Source organism: Dermacentor silvarum, chromosome 3 (assembly GCF_013339745.2).
Source record: "Dermacentor silvarum isolate Dsil-2018 chromosome 3, BIME_Dsil_1.4, whole genome shotgun sequence".
Classification (NCBI taxonomy): Eukaryota; Metazoa; Arthropoda; class Arachnida; order Ixodida; family Ixodidae; genus Dermacentor; species Dermacentor silvarum.
This window is the reverse complement of record NC_051156.1, coordinates 79,256,552-79,276,446: the sequence shown is the minus strand read 5'-3', so window position 1 is coordinate 79,276,446 and position 19,895 is coordinate 79,256,552. Positions and strand designations below refer to the sequence as shown.

The following is a 19,895-nucleotide window of genomic DNA, read 5'->3' as shown; positions in this document are numbered from 1 at the left end:
CTTCCGGCTGGAAAGACCGGTTTCCAGCTGGAAAACACGGTTTCCAGCTGGAAATGCAATTCCCTGCTGGAAATGCGGCTGGAAAACTCTCTTTCCAGCCGGAAATTCCCTCTCGATTTTCATGTGGGTTGAAAGGGGTGTAGACGATCGTGTGTGTGTTGTGTCGTTGTTGTCGTGTGGCATTACAAGGTCATTGTCTGCATTGCTGGCAAAGCTAGGTTGCATTGAAGAAAACAGCTCTAATGGACCATCTTCACTCTCCCTGAGCACTTCGTCCAGAGAATTTGGACAATCGTCCAGGTTGCTTGTGGTTCTAAGTGAGGAAAGAGAAGTGAATTATTAAATCATTCCTGTGGTGTCACAGAGCCAAAAAGGGAAAAAAATATTCCATAACCTCAACATGATTAAGTTTTTGCTATAGGAGTAGAGAATTTCAAATAGTCAATTTTAGTAAATATGAATTGCAGTACAGTCGCTACAGCCTGAACAATGCAAGTATCCAGTCATGATGTAGAAGCTTCAAGTTCCTGTTTGCTGGCTTGCCAAATTGACCAGGAATTGTCAGCTATTGCTGCAGTGTCTGCTTTCTATTATTTTCTGCTGCCTGATGGGCTGATTTCTGCATAGATCAGCTGTATTTTTGTTGTGCCCTGATGTGTGAAGTTTTTTAAAAGCATAATAAAAGCATTTTTCTTATTCCCTGTGTGTACTAAAAGCGTTCAAAGGCACAGTCACTGCTGTGGCTCCACAATTTGTAACAGTGTACCTCTCACTCACTCATATGCTGCACAGCAGTATACATTGGTATTCTGCATTCAGAAACCCTTGAAAGATAGTATTTCATGCAGAAAAGAAACTTTACACATACGGGCGTGGCTCCACAATATCCCTCAAGAACAGCAGCATATCAAAATATTTCCATTTCGAAGCCGGTTCTCCGGCTCCGGCTCCGCTCTTCTTTCTCAATTCTTTCACTTTTTTACCAAAAGTGTCCCGCAGGTTCCGCCAGCGGCGCACAATGAGGTTGATGTTCTCTGAAAAGGTTAACCGCACACGAGTTACTAACAATCAATAAATTTCGCATTAATTGTGCATACGAGGAAATCGGGTTCAACAATTTTGAATACAAAATTTGATGCAATGTAAAGACCAAGGTGGAAAATATGGCCACAAGAAGCAAGCTCATTCACATAGCTAACACTATCGCGTACTAGCGTAAATAATCAGAGACAATAGCGATACCGTAGGAAGACATGCGGAAAACTGACATGACACATGGCAAAAGTCCGTGCGCGGCTGTACATAGACAGGCATGTAATTCACGCTGACAAGATTCCCTGATATTGTTTAACCTGTTTCCTTCCGTTTTTTACAATCACGTCGCATACACGTTGTTTTCCTTGTTCAAAACATTAGACGCGCGCAGCTATCGGACGTCACTTCGCAAAGGAGGCCGATAAATGCGTTCATCACGTTTGTTTTTTTTAGAAGAGGCACTGTCATCACCAAACATGCAGCACGGGTGCCTGCAACCGTGCCACGCGCAACAGGTGCTCACTGATTTACATTTTTTTTGTCCTCCCATTTTCGCATGCCGCTACCGCGCATTTTTTTTTTCGAGTTGGCGCGGGCTATGTGGAGGTGAGGAAGCTAACAATTTTAATTCAAGAAATAGCGTGTTTTGCTTGACTAGACAACATGGTAAACGAATACGGTGAAAACATACAAAAACGTGCCATGCAATGCAGTGCGTGGAGACAGTGCGCTCGAAAATCGACTCTCGGCTACATACCTTGCAACACGACGAGGCCTAGAGCTTTCACAACTCTTTTCCATCCGTTGAGCCTAGCGTCATTTCTCCGATACATGTCCGATCGCTGGTCCCACAAAGCTGGTTCAAATTGAACCAGCGATATGAGAAGCTCATTGGATATAGGTGGGGTCATCATGGTCCAAGTTCCTCTGCTTCGCGGTCAGTTCTAACCACAACCTCGCTAAACCCAGCTAATGGCCGTCTTCCCAAATTCCAATCCCCAGATGGCACGTCATCGTGACGTTTATGTCATCCGCACTGTCATTGGCTGTCGCTTTCCTACGATACGGCCGCCGGACGACGAACAACTGGCCGGGCAGATGCATAGCCGGCGTCAGATGCAGCTCTCCGGTGCGATGAAAACAGCCGGATGTGACGTCATTCCGGCGCGCCACACGTCGGATCGGACGCCAAATCGGACCGTGTGTCTCCTGCTTTATTCTATACCGTCACTGACCATCGAATAAACGAAGGAAACAGAAGTGACGTCATGGGTTCTTCTTCTTTCTGGGGTTTTACGTGCCAAAACCAGTTCTGATTATGAGGCACGCCAAAGTGGAGGTCTCCGGAATAATTTTGACCACCTGGGGTTCTTTAACGTGCACTACAACGCAAGCACACGGGTGTTTTTGCATTTCGCCTCCATCGAAATGCGGCCGCCGGGGCCGGGATTCGATCCCGCGACCTCTTGCTCAGCAGCGCAACGCCTTAGATGACTGAGCCACCCCGGCGGGTAGTGACGTCAAGGGTCTCATGGCTCATCGGTGCACTGCAAGGAGGTTTAATAAAAAGTGATCATCACCATCATCTGCACATATTCAAAAAAATTACGCGCAAACAACAAAGAATACGCATTTTTTATTTTATTTTATTACACATACATATAAGGGTTAATTAACTGTGCGTGGACTTCGGCACACTTTCACAGGTGTACGACCACACTGCCAATGCTTGTAGCGCCACCATGGCCGGGCCAGGTCACTCTAGTAGGGCTACTCGAACAATCACGCAAGCGGCGCGGCAGAAGATATTTCAGTGTTTGTTTTTAGTGTTGCACGTTTCGGTAGAGATTGGTGTTCACGATGGGTCCACCAAAGAGACGGAAAACATACTTGGATCCCGGATCAAGTGATTCCATTCCAAAGACGACGAAATGGCGCCTTCACAATTCATCAGGCAACGCTTCGCAACCCATGTCACCTAATCAAGCACGGGCGAAAGATGCTCGCATTCCTCAATGCGCACCTTCATCGGAAAGTTCGCTGGCCCCTCAGCACGAACAGTATGGCGAGGAGCGCGAACTGTCATCTCCGGATGTCTTTAGTGATGACAGCGACGAAGATTTGAACGTATCTGGCGCGTCATTCCAAATGGACGACGGTGGCACATCACCGAGTGCCTATGTAAACGAGAATGTGGCCTCGGATAGAAGTGATAGAAATGACGCATTTTACGCAGATTTAGCGGAACCTTTCAATGATGACGGGACGTTGACCCGGGGCGATGCGTACATGATTTTGGACCTCGCTGTCAAATACGGGCTCTCATGGACGATAATTGAGGCCATTCAAAAATTGTTTAACAACCTTTTTGGGAAAAAGGCGTTCCCCGAGAGCAAGTATTTATTTAAGAAGTTGCGTGGTGTCGATATCGCAGATATCGTGTTTCACTTTTATTGCCCACATTGCAAGTTGTCACTTGGAGAAACCAAGGGAAGTCTAGAAGAACGACGACGACTTCGAGCTGAGTGCCAATTGTGCCATTCCAAATATTTTGGACGTGACCTTGTACGTTCGGGCAGTTTTTTTGTAAGCTGCCTATTGAAAAGCAGCTGGAGTCCGTGCTTTCTAGCAAGACAGCCAGTACTGCAGTAATGGCTTGTCTCTCCAATAGTTCTGGAAGGACTTCTTCAATGAGTGATATTACAGACGGCTCGCAGTACCGAGTGACGCGGGAGAAAGTTGGCATGGCAGCACACGACTTAACAGTGACCATAAATTGTGATGGCAGCCCCGTCTTCAATTCATCTAAATACAGTATATGGCCAGTGCACATAACTCTTAATGAATTGCCACCATTGCTGCGTTGGAAAAATGTAATGATGCCGCTACTGTGGTATGGGAATGAACATCCCAACATGACACTGCTGCTGGAAGCCTTCGTCATTCAGCTGCAGAAACTAAACGCAAGTGGCATAACTTGGATATTCAATGACACCCAGATATGCTCTAAAGTAAGTAAAAGTACTTGATGTGCACTTACCATATACGTGCGTACTAGCTTGTCTATATAATAGCTCGTTTTGCAGGTGTTCTGCATCTGCTGTTGTCCGCAAGAGCAGCAATGCAGCAGATGATGCAATTTAACGGCTACTTCGGCTGCAGCTGGTGCTACCATCCGGGCAACAATGTAGATGGTGAGTTTCATACGAGAAGCGTATGTTGTCTTCCTCATTATTATAGCATTTGCATGTGTAATCGGCAGATTCATTATCTGAAGTTCAACTGAACTTTTACCAAGCAGTGCAGTATGATTATGAAGCTCAATAAGTTTCACATGCTATCATGTGTATAACAACCCAGTGGAATGTGAACTGGCAGTAGCCAGAGAAATCACAGTTTTATGAATCTCGTGTCAGCATATTGTAAGATAGCTATCATTATACACCACTGCCACTTGCTTGTCATTGTGTTTACAAACTTAGTCTGTTGTCTAATAACTGCTTGTGCATAGCAAAATCGCTATAATCACAAAAAATAAGGTATTTTTATTTTTATAAAGCAGTTAGGTTAACAGTCGGTTAAAAATAATGTTCTTAATTTATTGAACTAGGTCCTGGCACGCGGTCAGTACTGGATGTGAATATCACCTTGTCACCTTTTTTTTTTCCTTCAATATAGGCACAGTCAAGTACTGCTTAAGCCAGCCTCATCCTGACCGCACAGATGAAGAGGTAGTGGCAGACATGGTAGCTGCCTGCCACACTGGCTCCACAGTGAATGGCGTAAAAGACCCTTCTCCTTTAATTAATTTGCCTCGGTTTAGCCCTGTGTGGTCCTGGTGCCCTGATTACATGCACTGCGTCTTGCTTGTTGTTAGTAGGCAAATAACCGAGTTATGGTTGTCAGATTGTGGAACAGACTATTACTGCGGAAGGCCTTCTACAATGACAGTCATTAATGAACGGCTTTGCTCAATTAAAATGCCTGAGTGCATCAGCCGTCAGCCAAGAGCACTGACAGTATACGAAAGTACTGGAAAGCGTCCGAGTGGCAATATTGGCTGCTGTACTACAGCATGCCATGCCTCGCTAATGTACTGCCACAGAAGTATGTGGAACATTGGGGTCTTCTTGTAGAAGGAGTGTTTCTTCTTTTGAAAGATTCGGTGTGACCATTAGACATAGAGCGCAGTGCCCGATTTCTTACAGAGTTTGTAGTTGGTGTCGAGTTCCTTTATGGTCAAAAGAACATGACATATAACGTGCACCAGCTCCTTCACATCCCAAAGTCAGTGGTCCTCTTCGGTCCTCTATGGGCACACTCATGCTTCAGCTTTGAAGTAAACATGGGCAAGCTGCTGCGACTTGTGACCTCTTCTAATGGAGTGGCCCTTCAAATTGCCACACGGCTGCTGCTTGACAGCAGTCTGTTTGCTGTGAAGGCATTGGCAAATGGCTATGCATTGTCATTGATGGAAGCGAAATGTAAAAACACCCTTGGCGAAGTTGTTCCTTTAGGAAAGTCTGAAGCTGTTTTCAACTGTTTTCTTCGTGCTCACTCACCGTTGCATGGATGTGAGGTTGTGGAGTATAAGAAAATAAATGAGTGGTGCCATCATTACTTCAGAGAAGTATATTAGACACATCAGGATAAATAGTACAGCCCTTATCTTGCCTGATGGTACCTATGCTAAGGCCAAAAGAATATTTTGCTCTAGACATGGCTCTACTGAGCGGTTCTACGTCACCTCAAATGCGTACTCAGTCAATGCTTTGATGCCAACTGAACACATAAAGTCTGCAAGGCAACAAGATGAAAGGCTGTTGAAGATCGATAAGCATGCCCTCTCTTGCATATACTTCGCTTTCAGCGGTCAAGAATTCCTCTGTAATCTGGTAAATAGCTATGAGTGGTCCTAGAAAGACCATTCCTGAACGAGAAACACTGCTCCATACACTACTGTGAACGTTAATACTTCACAATTATTGTGTTATCTGTTCTTGTTCCAAAGACCTAAACAGACATAGCTTCAAAATAAAGTGTAACAGCTTAGCTCCCTGTATAAATCTCCCACACATAAACCATCTTCTTTCTGGGGTTTTAAGTGCCAAAACCAGTGCTGATTATGAGGCACACCGTAGTGGAGGGCTCCAGATTAATTTTGACCACTTGGGGTTCTTTAACATGCACTGCAACTCAAGGACACGGGCGTTTTTGCATTTCGCCTCCATCGAAATGTGGCTGCCGTGGCCGGGACTCAATCCCACGACCTCGTGCTCAGCAGCGCAACGCCTTAGCTAACTGAGCCACCGTGGCGGGTATAAACCATATGAAAAGGCTTGGGTAAGCAAAGGAATTGCATGGAATATAGTAGTGTTTAGAAAGTCTTGTATATATTAAACAGCGATAAAGCAGACCCATAGGACTTCCGCCAAAAAGTTTGAGAAGTCGCTTATACAGCCTCCCTGTGCGACGTATGAGCTGCTCAGATTGGCCTACATCTGCAAAAGTCGTGTATGTTTTTTTCTTTCTATTGCAGAGCTAGAAGGGTACCCTTAAATTCACAACATCACTGTAGTAGCTGTGGAAGTATTTTGCGGATCTATTCAGTGAATATGTCTGGGGCATGTGCATGTATTTGGACAAAAAGCCAAATATAGCATATTGCGGGGGGTCTTTTTTCATAGACTGATGGCTATGCTACAAACAAGCATTCCTGTTGATGCACTGCATCAAGAAGCCAGAGTAAGCAATGAATCTATAAGTTGGCGCAGAATCAGTCAAATTGAGAAAAAGTGAAATCTACCATTGCTTTATTAAATCAAGTTATCTAGAGGCTTTGTCTGAATTTATGAGCTGTTGTATTGGCTTTAGTGAAAAACACAAGGATGCTAGCAAAACAAAATATGCAGTTCCTTTGCAAGTAAGGCATGCAAGTTCAATTCAGCTGTTTTGTTCGGGGCTATAGAGCTAGATCTTCACTGTCAATATTTCCAAGATAGTGGTTCAATGAAGGTTTATGTGGAAAGTGTGTATATATATGGAGCCAAGATAGTGGTTCAATGAAGATTTATGTGGAAAGTGTGTATATATATGAAGCTGGGAACAGTCTTCATGGAACTGCTAGTCACTCGTACAAACTCTGCAGATTTTTACCAATGTGGGTATGGAATGTTTTGTTATGCACTGGTACTACTCAAAATAATTTATAGTATTGAAGGCCAAGTACGTGCGTTACTGAATATACTACAAGGCCTCGCAGGTTTTCATCTGCGACAAACTGGGGACACGTTATAGTCCATTTGTATAGCTTGTATATTATATTTGTATAGTTTGTATAGCTAGTCAAATGTTTTCTACTTGTTCTTACAATTGAAGAGGACACGTTCCCTATTGTGTAATATAAGTGCCTTCTTTATTTTGCATTATGCATTTAACTATTTTTCATTTTCTTTACACACACACACACGCACACACACATATATATATTGTGAGCGCTGAGTGTGCAGTTCATCATCGTCTTCATGTGTATATACCCATCCTCATAATCATCATCATTTTGTTGGGTTGGTGTTTGTTGGCTGTCTCGCGCTGTGTGACAATACAAGAGCTCTGCCTCCGTCCCAGGCGTCGTCTCACATCTGGTGGAGCGTGCGTTGATATCCCCGTCCTCTTGCTCTACCGGTCACCCCTGGAGCTCCGCTCTGGTCGACGGTTGCGCTCGCCAACACCAGTCATGGCACAAACCACCGCATCCACTGCTGCCATCACCTCAGCTCCGCCAGCTGGGACTATCTGGTCCATCACCGCACCGCAATGCGACCCTCAGGTTTTTTCTGGCCTTCGCGGCGAAGACGTGGAAGACTGGCTTCACCAGTACGATAGGGTGAGCGCTTGCAACCATTAGGACGAGTCACACAAGCTCCGCAATGTTGCCTGCTACCTGAGGCAGGTCGCCCAAACTTGGTTTTTCAACCATGAGCGCGACTTCCCTGATTGGCCAGCATTTACTGCGTAGCTGCGACAGATATTTGGTACCTCTGCTGGGCGCCCACGGACGGTTTACCCAGTGCTCTCAAGGCCACTATGAGTTCACATTTGAGCCCAATTCAGACTGATGCCTTGCTGACCATCTTAAGGAAACATCAATCTTGCTTTTACGTGTGTTCGGATGGCTTGGGTAAAACAACCGTGGCCGCTCATCACATCGAAACCGACGGATCCCGCGTCATTCGTCGCCGCCCTTACCGTGTATCGTCTGCTGAACGGAAATTTATAGAAGACCAAGTCAACGACATGCTCGCACAGAGCGTTATAAGGCCTTCAGCAAGCTCCTGTTGTCCTAGTTAAAAAAAGGACGGTTCGGTACGCTTTTGCGTCGATTATAGGGCACTAAACAACATTACCCGTAAGGATGTATATCCTATGCCCCGTATTGACGATGCTTTGGACACCTTACAAGGTGCCGAATACTTTTCGAGCCTCGACTTGCCTTCTGGATATTGGCAGATCCCGATGCATGAGCCCGACAAAGAGAAGACGGCGTTTGCAACACTTGATGGCCTTTTCGAATTCAACGTAATGCCTTTTGGTCTGTGCAATGCGCCAGCCACATTTGAACGAATGATCGATACCGTACTACGCGGCCTCAAATGGAAAACCTGCCTATGTTACCTGGACGACATTGTCATCTTTTCGTCCAGCTTCTCCCAGCACCTAGAACGTTTAGACGAAGTTCTCACGTGTCTAGCCAAGGCCGGTCTCCAGCTCAATACTAAGAAGTGTCGATTTGCGAGCCGCAGCATCAAAGTATTAGGTAACGTGGTCAGCAAGCACGGCATTGAGCCAGATCCCGACAAGGTCGCTGCTGTACAGCATTTCCCAACACCAACCACACCTAAAGACCTTCGCAGCTTTCTCGGATTAGCGTCGTACTTCCGGCGCTTTGTCCGTGGCTTCGCGACTATCGCAGCTCCTCTTCATAAACTCCCGACCACGACCACACCCTTTACCTGGACGGATGAATGTGAAGCCGCCTTTCAGACCCTCAAGCGATGCCTCACATCAGGACCAGTGCTTCATCACTTTGATCCCACAGCCTCTACTATCTTCCACACTGACGCAAGTGGGCATGGAATAGGCGCTATCCTGCTGTAGCGGAACCACGCGTCTGAAGAGCAAGTCGTGGCCTACGCGAGTCGTACTCTTTCTCCTGCTGAGCGAAACTATACTATCACCGAACAAGAATGCCTCGCCATCGTATGGTCCATACAAAAGTTTCGCCCCTATTTATTGGCCACCAATTCACAATTGTGACTGACCACCATGCTCTGTGTTGGTTGTCCTCCCTGAAGAATTTGTCCAGATGCCTCGGCCGTTGGGTTCTGCGTTTGCAGGAGTACGACTACACTGTCACATATAGGTCTCGTAGGCAGCATCAAGATGCTGACGCTTTATCTCGTTTCCCGCTGTCGCCAAATGCCCATGTCTCACCTTCTCTCTGTTTGGCACCGCCCAGCCAACCGACCACAACCATGGCCCCGGTACGGTTCGTGACTTCGGTTGACATTCTTGTCTTCAGAAGACCTCGCCTCGCTCCAATGTGCAGATACGTACTGCCGCACAATTATCGACCGGCTCACTGGCTTATCCCGTCCTCCCAAGAGCCGCTTAAGACGACAACTGGCACAGTTTAAACTTCATGATGGCTCATTATTGCGGCAAGTTTACCACCCTACCGGTCACCGTTGGGTCCCAGTCGTCCCTCGCTCACTTCGACTGCAAATTTTACAAGCTTTTCACGACGCAACGGCTGGCCACCTAGGATTTCATAAAACCTACGACTGCATTAAGACTCGCTGTTTCTGGCCTGGCCTGTCTACTAGTGTTGCCAAGTACATCAGTTTGTGTGTGTCATGCCAACATCGAAAATGTTCGACCTCTCTTCCCGCCGGCCCTTTACAACCATTACCGTGCCCGTCCGTTCCCTTTGAATTCGTGGGCATCGACTTATACGGACCCCTTCCGCTTACACCCGCGGGTCACCGCTGGATTGTCACCGCCATGGACCATCTCACTCGCTACGCTGAGACGGCAGCTCTTCCTTCTCGTGCGGCCTCTGAGGCAGGCGCAGATCCAGGGGGGATGTCCGGATGTCCTGACCCCCCCCCCTCAGATTTCTGCATCGCCCCCTCGCTGACAGGGGGATGGCCCTGTCGAAAAAATATGGCCACCAGCATTCTTCAAAATTATTTTTCGCGAGTACCAGTGGTAACAGCCATGTAGAAGTAAAGATAGCTCGCTCACAAGCTTAGTTGTATTCCGTAGGGGTGTGGTGTCGCGAAGTTGCCGTAGTTATTTTTTCTCATGCACACCTTGGACCTCCTGGCGCCGGCCGTGCCTGACTCGTCCCGTCGGTGGCGTCGAATGAACGAGGGGACGTCCTTTTTGCCAAGCATGCCGATGTCCGCGCGAGCGCCTTCGCGCCTGATCAACATAGTTCCCCATTGGGGTGTCATCGGTTGCCTCATTGGCTGTCATCGGTTCCGCGACCAACCTGCTTAATGAAAGAGATCTCTCGCTGAAGTGTTCATATATAAATAATAACAACTAACAGCTAAACTAAGAACTACGCATAGGCGACTGTTTTTTTAACTATAGCACTCATTGTGATCACAGTTACACGTTGACAATATCCCGTACGAGCACAGTACCGTTCGTACGCTACAAGTTTTTCATTGTAATTTCCCAGTTGTATTGTCGTACATTAAGCATAGGAGGCTCTCAAAGCCGCCGGATCCGTTTATCTGAGTGGCCGTTCTCGCGGAGCGGGGCGAAGCCTCGAGCAGCGGCTGCCAAGTGGTGGAGCGTGACGTCAGCGGCCAACGCCAGCGCGCGGGCATAGAGAAAGGAATTGCGCGGGCCTAGGATGGCGTCGCGTGGTTAGAGAAACGGGAGCAGATGCGCGCCTTGTGTAAAAGGATGACGTCGCGTGGGAAACAAAACATCAAGACGCAGGATCGCGCTCACGGCTACTACGCCACATCGTTCTTCTTGTAGGTGGCGTCGTGAGTCTTCATACGCGGTGATTCGCATATCGTAAACAACCAGCGTAGTGGTTGCCGCGTTGGAGCGGAGCGTTACTCCAAAGCAAACGAAGGTGCCTCAGCCGAACACAAAGAATCTTCTTAAGGAAATCAAGGTGTCCCAACAGAACTCCAAAGATGGACCCGTGCTTACACGTTTATAACGAACCTGCGACAGATCATCCCAAATTTTATATTGAGAAACAATACAGGCTAGATATACCAGGCGTTCAAAATTAAGCTTTATGGTTTTCTTAAAATGAGGCACTGGGAGGCACGTGAAAACCACCTCCGCAAATAAGTTATGTGGCCAGGGGGACACAAAGTGAGATGATAATTTTCGCTAGTCAGCAGCCGAATTGACTAAAATTGAATAATTAACTTTTTATTGACTGCAGTAAGTCTGTATGTTTGTATTCAAAAGTTAGAGGCAGGCGTGTTTCTACACAGTTTCACTTGGAATAATCCTTCTAGCGTGTCTATGCTCCGAGATATCCAACTACAAATTTTAATTGTCGTTTGCATGATTACGCATGCAAGAAAGTGAGGATCGGCGCAAAGCTCCTCCCTGATGTGCCGCGGCTGTTGGGTGCGGCGCTTAGTCTGACAACGTGGCGGAGGCATTGGCAAAGATAATAACTGTCCCCCTTCCCCTCACGGCTGGCGAAATAAAAAAAATCGAAGAACCCGTAACCGCTGTCGTAACACGCGAACCGCGCAGCCTGTAAAGATGGCGGCAGCTGCCATGCCGAGATAATGGCGCGCGCGGAGAAGCCGGAGGGCAGTGCGCGTGCATAATGGTGACTAGACGACCGGGCATGGTCCTTGCCTGGGCTACGCAAATAAAGTGACTGTTGATTTCCAAGTATTATAAGTTTTATTGAAATCAAAAGCAACAACTGTGCTATCAACAGCGGAAACCTTTTTAATGATGCAAATGAATAATTCACACTGCCGCTTTAAGTTTAGTGTTGTCATGCACAAATCTCATGACAACACTTCATCGATCAAGATGTCAATGCCCTAAAGATGTTCAAAATGCCCCCCTTCCACATCAATGCAAAGCATAAACTGCTCTTGCGTCGACTCGATAACTCTGCGAAGTACGACAATTTAAATTTGGAGTCGGATATCTCGGAGCACGAACACGCTAGAATAATTCTTCCGACTGATACTGTGTAGACACACGACTGCCTCTAAGTTTTCAATACAAACATAACCACTTACTGCAGTCGACAAAAATAATTGTTCAATTTTAGCTAATTTGGCTGCTCACAGCGATAATTATCATCTCACTTTGTGCCCCCTGGCCACATAACTTATTTGCACAGGTGGTCTTCGCGTGCCTCCCAGTGCCTAATTTTAAGAAAAGCATCAAGCTTAGTTTTGAACACCCTGTATTATCAGGCACAGCCGCCAAGCACATGGCTGTATTGGGTAATGTCATTTTCCTATAAACTCGGAGAAACCGATACCTGGCTTCGCTATAGGGCTTCATCTTTCTGGGGCTTTACGTGCCAAAGCCAGTTCTGATTATGAGGCACGCCGTAGTGGAAGGCTCCGGATTAATGTTGACCACCTGGGGTTCTTTAACGTGCACTACAACATAAGCACACGGCATTATTGCATTTCGCCTGCATCAAAATGCGGCCGCCGCGGCCGGGATTCGATCCCGCGATCTCGTGCTCAGCAGCGCAACGCCTGAGCTGACTGAGCCACGACGGCGGTCTACAGGTGTTGCTCTAGCCGTATAAAACGCGTGTTTATCGTGAGCAGAAACGGTGAATTTCCGTATATGAGAGAGGCTACTATCATCATCATCATCATTGACAAAAGCTGACCCCCCCCTCAGAAAAAACCTGGATCCGCCCCTGCTCTGAGGTCGCCGAGTTTGTCCTGCAAGCCATTATCTTGCGCCACGGTGCGCCTCGTGTTCTTCTAAGTGACCATGGCAAGACATTTCTTTACCATGTTGTTGCTGAAGTCCTGCATGCAAGCCTCAAACACCATCCATAAGACCACCTCTGCGTGCCATCCCCAGACCAATGGTCTTACCGAGCGTTTCCATCGAACTCTGTCCGACATGATCTCCATGTATGTGAAACCCGACCACACAAACTGGGACACTATACTTCCTTTCGTCACGTTTGCATATAATACTGCCGTTCAACGCACAACAAACTACAGCCCCTTTTTCCTCGTGTACGGCGGTGCACCGTCTTGTTTTGGACACCACATTTCTCTCTACGCCTTCTATTCCATCCACATCCCTACCAGAGGAGTTCGCCGCCCGCGTCGCCCACTGCCGCGAAATTGCGCGGCAGCAAAGTCTGTTGTGATGTGACCCGTCGTGTCATTTCGTTCAGCCCAAGCGATGAAGTGCTCCTGTGGACACCTGTTCGAGTGCCCGGGCTCTGTGAAAAATTTCTTCGCAGGTATCGCGGCCCATATACCGTGCTTGAAAAAATTATCGCGTAGCTCCTGTTACCTCGGTTACTGACCGCCGTTGCCGCAGCACTGAAATTGTTCACGTCTCTCGCCTGAAGCCGTATCTTCGGTGTTCCGACCGTTTCTGACTCGCTGCCTTACCGGCCGCTTTCGTGAGGGGGGGAAGTTAGTGTGAGCGCTGACTGTGTGTGCAGTTCATCGTCGTCTTCATGTGTATATACCCATCCTCATAATCATCATCATTTTGTCGGGTTAGTGTTCGTGGGCCGTCTTGCGCTGTGTGACAATACAAGAGTTCTGCCTCCGTCCCGGGCGTCGTCTCACAATATATATATTTGCGTGGATGTTTGTGATATATGCCGCGATTTGTGAGAACTTTTTTTCAACGTGCAAGTTGTGCTATAAAACTTCTGTATTCTATGCCATTTTTCATGTGTGCTCACTGGCTTGCATGCTAATAGGTGGTATTCACGTGACGTCACGGCAGAGCAGTCTGGCGGGCGCTGTAGCGGAAAAGGCACAAGCTGCGTTGGCCACTATGAAACCGCCATATTTTTGGGGAGCCGGTGTCAACAAAGCTTATCTCCGCTGTTGAAGCGCTGCCGATGTGTGTTTTTTTACTTTAGGAGGGGTCACTAAAGTGCCTATCTTTTGCAACTTTGCAAGCATGAATGCCAGCCCCTCGTTAGTGCACTTAAGCACGTACACGCAGAATTTAGAGGCCGGTGCGAAGGTGCGCTACGTCGAGAAAGTGGAGCTTTGAGGTGGCGTCGATCCACTTATGCTTACTGGCAAAGAGGTGTCATTTGATCTCGCGCTCGTATCCAAGGTAGAACTTTCTGATATTAAGGACTACCTTGTGCACGCTACAAGCTTCATAACTCACGAACAGCTGAAAGCAAGAAAATATCTGGAATCACACAACTATTTGACCAGCGGCTTTGTTCAAGAACCCCAGCTGAGAAGACACGGCGAGCACATCATTGTGCGCACGAAGGTAAGACAATCTAAAACGCTACATCAGCTAGTCGCTCTTTGTATTACCGGGTCGAATTGTAACGCTAACGGGTAATACTTGCCAATGTGTGTGACAGGAGTGCGATTCGTGTTCGGAATGTTTCGCTGCGCAGCGAAACATCGTAGCACTTTCTTAAGTTACCGCCAGCGAGTGGTACTTCTTTATCGTTTATGTACCGTTGCTCCTCGATAGTACATGATTGCAGGAGTAGGCTTTCGCACTGCGCAGCGTCCAGCAACGCAGTGCCTTTCGGAGTTAAGGGAGCGAAAACGATACCAAAGAAAATCGTTTGTACGCAACATGTCAGCTACCACCATGCTGCACCTTTAGAAACACTTGCTGTTTAGCGGCTACTTCCAGCTGTTCACCTTGCTCCAGCCCTCTCCCCCTCCCCCTTTTTTTTTTTGCATATCCCCGTCACCTGCCGAAGCGTTTACTAAGTTCTACAAATTATCGCTACCGGCGAGGCCGCGAGCTTTGCATACGTATGCGCAGTTGCGATTTGATTGTGCAAGCATAAAACCACTCGCTGGTGTTTTGCTTATTTACACTCATGGATACACCTACATTAGTTTCACTCACTGATGATGTTGTAGTAACTCGCCTTGCTTTTTGTGCCTGTGTTCTCAGCATGCATAGAATCAGCAGTTAAATAGATCACTTCCTCCGTTTGCAGGTAAACCACTCCCAGGCAATTTCCACTCAGCCACTGGAGCCATGGCTTCTTGTCAAGCAGGATGGAATGGTCGAAGCTGCACACTGCACGTGTATGGCCGGTCTCAGCGAAGCCTGCTCGCACATTGGTGCACTGCTCTTCTATTTAGAAGCAGCTTCAAATTTTCGTGATGGTCAGGCTTGTACTGATAAGGAAAATGCATGGCTGCCTCCGTACTCAAGTACTGTGCCTTGTGCGCCACTTGCACACATTGACTTTGCGTCAGCTACCACCAAGAAAAGGCGGCTGGATGGACATCGATCATCATCCTCAAAGAAACCAGCCACCACTATTGAGAGGTCTTCACAGAACGAATGGAAGGCCTTTCTCGACAGAATTAAGAAGGCTGGCAAATATTCTGCAGTGTGTGCACTGAAAAAGGACTATTGCGAGGAGTTCATCCCTGTGCAAGTGAAGCACTCCACTGCTCTTCTGGGACACTTGGCAAGAGACAAGCCGTTGTCAAGGGATGCGATGCTGGAGGAGTGCGCAATGTTTGCCCAGGTGTATGTTGTAGAGCCAAAGGTATTTATATGTCCATTGAATGATAGCTTTATTGATATAAAGTAACTACATGTTGCATGACAGACAAGGCACTGTTAAATGCTTGAAACTACCAGTGTTTACATTGCCCAACCTGAATGGTTGCTGCTAGCTAAGTGCAGTTTTGTAATCATTTGTACATTGAATTAGTGTGAAAAGTCATTCTATTGATAATACAGGTCTGTAAAGATGTGGAAGCGGCAACGAGAGGTCAGTCGGCCTCAGCAACGTGGTTCGCCTTCAGAGCAGGCCGGGTCGCGGCATCAACAGCCCACGCAGCTTGCCGAACGACCTTGACTCAGCCATCTGTGAGCCTGGTGAAGAAGATCTGCTACCCTGAGGAGAGCAAGTTTTCTTCTGCTGCAACTAATTGGAGTCTGCGCAAGGAGGACACTGCCAGGAACCAATATGTTACTGAAGCATCCAGCCAGCACAAAGAGTTTGTTTCCAACAAGTCTGGATTGCATATTAGTTCACATGAGCCCCACATGGCAGCAAGCCCAGATGGCCTGATTTATTGTGCCTGCTGCCAAGATGGTGTTTTAGAAATTAAGCGCCCATATTCAGCTGCTTGTGTAAATGACGTTGTGACCCAGAAAAGTGGCTGCTTAGAAGTTGCTGCTAGTGATAATACACTGAATCAGAAATGACAACATGCTTACTACACGCAAAAAATACAAATGCAGCGTTTTGTTTGCCAGCGCAGCTATTGCGACTTTTTTGTGTGGACACCAGCAGATAGTCATCTTGAAAGAATCTTCCTGGATGCCGGCTTGCAAGTGGTGTGCCTGCATAAAAACAAAAATGTTAAGATGCTGAATGTCATTAAAGAAAATATTCACCTTGTATGAATAAGCCATTTTACTTGTGACAGTACTGTTCACAGCGCTCTGCTGCGCATTCAGCATTGTAGTCAAGGGTCGCAGCCCTCTTGCAACGTCGCTGGTGCCTGAAATAAAATGTACCTATCTGTAAAAATGTCTACTTTGTACTCATTAGCACTACTTGCATTGATGATTCCACCTCTGCAACTGCTTGCTATTTGTCACAGTGCTGGCACCAGTTCTCACAATTTTGTATTCTTTTGGAAATTGAAACCAGCCTGCTCTCTGCAGACACAACTATTCTCAAAACAATGCAAACAACTTGGAAGTATCTGATTGGAATGCATTACTTGATGACTATGTAACTTATACTACACAACTGCAGTTGGGAGTGCAATATAAAAGATAGCTGCTGTATCAACACCGTGTCCACCAGCACCTCTTAGGTCTCTGCTATTTTCAAAGTCTGGGTTTGTTTTGCGCTACCAGAAAGAGCACATACATACATACCTTTCTTCAGACCGAGTTGTTGACTTTGTGTCATACCCTAGGTGCAAGCTTGGCGCTCAGTCCGGATTCGTCAGATCCATTAAGTAGGATGGCCTACCTGCAAGTATGAACAAGACTGCGTTTGCACAACAAAACAAATTCCTAGAAAACTGACGCATTTTTAACAAGAAGACCCACTGGTTGCAGTGGCAAGAAGTCTAACCATTACTTGAAGGCACAACTGCACGACAACCAGCTTTGACACAAATCACGCACTGTGCTAAGGGCTCTCGGGCAAAATAACCTCAAACAGCAAAATCAGCACTACGACAGGCTTCGCTCGTCTCCGGAACAATTACGCCAGGATCATAAACACGAACAGGCATAATGTCCTAGCATTAATTAATTTCTAGGGTTTTACATGCCAAGACCACTTTGAGGCACGTCGCACTGGGGGACTCCGGATTGATTCTCACCACCTGGGGTTCTTTAACGTGCACCATACACGGGCGTTTTTGCGGTTCACCCCATCCCATCAAAATGCGGCCGCCGTGGCCGGGATTTCATACCGCGAACTCGCGCTTAGCTGCGCAACGCTCTAGCCGCTAAGCCACCACGGCGGGTGTCTTGGCATTTAGTGCAACTCAGTTTGAGTGAAAAGAAATAAAAAGTGAACAGGAGAATGCGGCACAGTAGCCCAACCTTTGAAATTCGCGCGGCGTAATTTGTAGCAGAACGACAAATATGCACTCACCAGAAACGAAGTGCTCGCTGCAGACTTTGTAGTGGGTAGCGTCTGTGTTAATGTCACCCCGGTAGAGGCAACGAAACCATTCCGCTCGACGCTTCGTTGAGATCTCTAAGGTCTGGCTGCACTGCCAACGAACAACATTCGGCACAGAAAAAAGCTAAGCTTCTTCGTGTTCTCACCAGAGTCAGCTTTCCACCGCGACTCGTTATTGCATCCGAACACAGCGCAATTAACCATGATTAAAATGATTGCCGAGGCCCTTGAGATTGCAATGCCTGCTGCTGCACTTCAAAGCACCACGAAACGAAAGCATTCTCCCAACGATATGGCGGCCGGAAGCGGAACGCTCACCGCGCCGGCCTGAGCTTTTCCGGTCATGCTGCACGGGATCACAGTGTTGCTTACGCGTGAATACCACCTATAGAACTAGAGGCAATTGTGAGGCAAAAGCCTTCAGCCCTGCATGCAGGCAGGGCAGAAAAAATTGTAAACTCAATAAAACAGTGTTATAAAATATTACACTTGCATATTGTCGCTTTAATAGCGATACCAACACCCAATGACGTGGCAGACATGCTCATTATGTAATGCAGACATGTTATCTGGCCAGAATAACATTAGGGCCTCAGCAATGCACATTAATGTCGAACCTAATTTCATTCTCCCTATTGATCACTCGGTGATTTCTTCTCGGATGTCGGCAGGTTGAATGGCCAACATATACTTATTCTTTACACTTGCTGTCCGTTACGTTCCTTTTACAGTAAAATGCAAGTCAACATTTCCTTGCACAGATTACGTACATATTTGCAGTATACTACATCACTTGCGGGAGTTCTTGAGCTAATAAATTAGTTGTTCGACATTAAATGTGTTTACAATTAGGCAGCAAACTGTGTGCTTGAGACAGACATAACTCTAGGCTAGTTTGTTCATCTGGAAGGATATTGTTTATCTGAATTCTGTAATATTCATCATAGAATGCATGCGATTTTAATGCACTTCTAATTTTCATGTTGTTGCATAAGCAAACTTCGAAGCTTTATGAATGCATGCCGAACCTTATCTGTAGTAATATATTCAAGGCAGTTATATTATGTAGAACAGCCTTTATGCAGCTGAAATTACTTTTGTCAACTAGAACTATGCAACTTCCAGCTCGACGGGACTTCCCAACTGGAACTGGAAAATTTCCAGCTGGGCATATGACTTCCCAACTGGAAGTGGAAGACTTCCAGCTGGAAATAGCAAGTTTCCAACTGGAACTGGAAAACTTCCAGCTGGGAAATGACATTTCCAGCTGTATATGGGAAATTCCCAGCCTGAGGAGCTGTTTCCAGCTGAAAAACAGGCTGGAAAGCGATTTTCCAGCTGGAAATTTGCACCTCATTTTCATGTGGGGTGTTTATTTACAGGTGATGGATGAGAGCCCAGGAAAACAGTCCAGCACCGGTTTCGTTCTGCGCTCCGCACCCAAAAAGATCTGTCGTCCTCCTCTTCTTCCTTTCGTCTCAACCAAGGCGTTACAATATGAATAAAATAAATTAATAACTTTTTCTGGGAGCAGTTATATAACGATATATGTTTTCATAAATTACTCAGTTTTTATTGTTTTTTTGGTACATTCTTGTTGTAATGCTGGCAACTATGGTGCGTCAGTGTAGCTCGTTTTTGGCGGCGCCGGCGTTTTGTAAACAAACTAACGGTTGTTTGACGCGAAACAGTGCCTTTATTATTTTTATGCGCTGGCGAGAAATGTGCTGCGAGGTACAGTAGTACACCTACGTAGAACTTTCGTGGCTGGTGTTGCGGACATCTGCGCGCAAGTTGATGGGGTAAAAGATAATTCCGTCGGTGGATCGTGTGGTGAGGAATACGTCAGCGTTTTGGCCATGGCCGTCACGCTCGCGGCACATAGAAACGGCACATTTAGCGAAGTCCACGATTTAATCGTGCTCGGGCAGGTTATTCACATTTTCCACTTCTG

General features: G+C 46.7%; 1 protein-coding gene across 8 annotated transcripts in view; it reads right to left on the bottom strand.

The window, feature by feature from the left end:
- The window catches only part of LOC119444501 (uncharacterized), an 82,238-nt gene that overhangs the window by 16,620 nt on the left and 45,723 nt on the right, over window positions 1–19,895 (bottom strand). The gene's annotated exons all lie outside the window — the stretch shown is intronic.